Below are 3,699 nucleotides of genomic sequence, written 5' to 3'. Positions count from 1 at the left end.
GATTGCAGCGGGAACGTGGACAAGAATTCCAAGCACGGAGCAGAACTGGAATATCTGTAGGAACTGGAATTTACCGTTTTTTAATCTATAAGAACTGAAATTTACCATTTTTTAAACTCACTAGAATTGAAAGCATTGTAATCAGATAATTCATTTACGTTTTTAGCTTTTTAGCTTTTATTCAGAATGTTACGACTTCAAAATTATTCTAGGCCTTTCTAGAATGATCTCTTAAACTCGTGGTTTTTTTCCCATTTTTGAGAATTTTTAATGAAATGACGCTAAGTCGTTTTTCCAAAAAAAAAACTTAAATTTATATATATTACAAATGAATTAATTGAGAATAAATTCAAATAATTTAAATAATATAAAGAAAAGAGAGTATGAATATATAATAAAGATTTATCAAACAAGACTATATATGTTTATAATACATTTTCATCATAATGTTCAAGTAAAATATATTAAAAATTTTAGTTAACTTATTTATTTTTAAATATTATATATATACCACCCTGCTTATATATCATATTTTTATTTCTTATAAGTTGATAAATTTAAAATAAGGATACACAAATTAAATATAAATAATTTGATATTATTCATTTTACTTGAAATAACATAATAAATTAACTTAACATTTAGTTTTCACATGTTTATTACTGTTGAAATTCTACATTTTAAAATTAGACAGTTATTTACGCTATAGTTAATTTTTTTTAAGTAAGAAGAACTAGCATAGCATCCAACGTCATCGTCCCCGCTTCAAACTCAAAGCGATTCTAGATGGAAATCAAATGTGTAATTTTTTTGTCTTTTAAACCGACTTTTACCACTGGATTACTTTGATGAGTTAGTTTATTTTGGTTGATAAACTCTCCAACACAATATTTTTTTTTTTAAAATAAACTAAACCATATAAAAAGAATAATGTATAAAAAAGAGAGTAAATGTATAATAAAGATTTAATTTATAATGTAAAAAAAAGTATATATATTATATTTATAAATTTAAGGAAAATTAAAATATGTGTTATTTTATTTTAATATTTATATAATATATTTAATTAGTTAAATTGAGAGAGAGATTTATTACTAATTTAGAGAGAGAGGAGGTTAATTAATATTTAAGAGATAGAAGAGTTAATTAAGGGAAATTTGATGAAATGGCCCTGATAAGACCCCTAATTCCAAAAAAGGCCCACGTCTAATAAACTTTGCAAAAAGGGCTTTTTCGCCCTACGAAATGTTCGTCTTACCCCCTAAATGCTCACTTTACGCTCAAAGACGAGAAATACCACTCTCGCGTTTTCCTCTAAAATGTGTTTATGAACTCAAGCGTTTTAGATGAAACGCGTGAGTGGTATTTCTCGTTAATGAAAATACGCAATTTACAACTATCGCGTGTTATTGTAAAACGCCTTTATGAACTCACGCGTTTTACAATAAAACACGATAGTTGTGAATCACGTTTTTCATCTTATATATATGTACTTAATTTGACCTAATTTTATAAAAAAAAACCTTTCCATTCACGACTCTCGACTCTCTCTACAACCCACGACGATTCTACTCTCCAACCCCGAAACCTTATCCCTCCCATTGACACGACCACGACCACGACCACGACCACGACCTCTTCGTTTGAAGACCCACGATTCTTCATTCTCAAATGCGCATGTTTATTTTATGTTATTTGATTTGATGATTTCTTAGTTAGTGATTATGAACACTAGGTTGGTTATAATATAGCTAGGTTATATTCTTAGTTACTGAGGAGGAGTTTGCTCAAAGATTTCATGAAAATACAATGTGCCAATGGACCTATAGGATAGAGAGCTCCTATCCATTAGATCCATTGCAACAAACTTCTAGGAAAGTTGCTTAATTGGATTTCCAAGAAACTCTACCAGCAAACTCCTCCTCGGTTATGCTTCAATATTGGATTTTCATGTGTGACATGATATTTTCCTAAGATAATGTTGTATGAATAATTCTATTTTATTGTATGAAAATGCTATTTTCTAAGTTTACTTCAAACAATGGCTCTTAGTTTGGTTGTATGCATATTACAGTGTTCTTATTTTCCCTAAAATAATGTTGTATGAATAATTCTATTGTACTGTATGGATAATTCTATTTTCTAAGTTTACTTCAAACAATAGCTCTTAGTTTGGTTGTATGCATATTACAATGTTATTATTTTTATTAGTAAAGAGACAAATATTGACTCACGAATATTACAATATGTTTAATATTTGTGAGTTATGTTGTAATATGGTGTATCATCAACTCAGGATATTACAACATAACTCAAGAATATTGTAATATTCGTGAGTTATATTGTAATATGTTGTATCATCAACTCACGAATATTACAACATAACTCACGAATATTGTAAACTACGTGAGTTATGTTGTAATATGGTGTATCATCAACTCACACAGTTACAACATAACTCACGAATATTGTAAACTGCGTGAGTTATGTTGTAATATGGTATCATCAACTCACGTAGTTTACAACATAACTCACGAATATTACATTATTCGTGAGTTAAGTTGTAATATCATGAGTTGATGATACACATATTACAACATAACTCACGAATATTGTAATATTCGTGAGTTATGGTGTATCATCAACTCACACCGTTCAAATATAACTCACTCACGAATATTGTCACAAACCTTGATATCTCTTATTGATGTGAATTGTTTCAACATACTACAATAATATTACAACAATATAATAAATTGTTTCAACATATTACAACAATAATGTAAATTGTTTTAACATATTACAATAATGTGAACACTTCGTGGCTAAAAAATTTACTAAGAAATATATATTAGAAATGCGTAAATTATGTTACAAATTTTAGTTGGATTAAAAAATTAAATAAATATTATAAATTTATTAAGAAATATATGTTAGAAATGAGTTAGCTAAAATTTGAAAAAACTAGTTATTACAATTTATGTTGTAAAAATATGTTAATAATTTGCAATGGTCACTTTATTATTATTTTTAAATGTTTTTTGCAATATTTAAAAATCTCATTATTTTTATTTATCATTAAAGTCGAGATCTTCTAACACTAATGATTATTAATGAAAAGTAATACTTAAAAAAATATCTCGTTTTATAAGTTGCAAATGTTGATTAGTTGTTAAAAGCTACTAATATTACTAGTTGGTAAAGGATTTTCTCATTTTGTAGTGGCTTATAAGGAGTCTTCAATTTTTATAATTTCTTAATGTAAGAAATAAATAATTAAATCATTTTTTTCAGTTAATTTTAATTAAATTTATTTGTATGTATAATCTTGATTTAGGCATAAGAATATAGATATTCTCAACCAAATTATCAATCATTCAAAAAAAAACAACAACTAAATAATAGTGCTCAAAACAACCAAGACATTGAGTGAACTTTGTTGGGTCGGTTTTGATGACTAAATAGAAATGTCTAGACGAAATTTATAGATGACTAAAAAGAGATATCTAGACGAAATCTATAGATGACTAAAATGAGATATCTATATATTTCTCTTTAGAGAAATTGACAAAAATGGTTCAATTCTCAGCCAAACTAATTCCATTCACATCATCAACATGAATATCAACTATATTCTTCACAAACACACAATATTCAACTTTATAAAACAAATAAAATAAAATAATTACTTTAAGATAT

This window comes from Impatiens glandulifera, chromosome 1, assembly GCF_907164915.1.
Source record: "Impatiens glandulifera chromosome 1, dImpGla2.1, whole genome shotgun sequence".
NCBI classification, from domain to species: domain Eukaryota; kingdom Viridiplantae; phylum Streptophyta; class Magnoliopsida; order Ericales; family Balsaminaceae; genus Impatiens; species Impatiens glandulifera.
Note: the sequence above shows the minus strand (reverse complement) of the source record.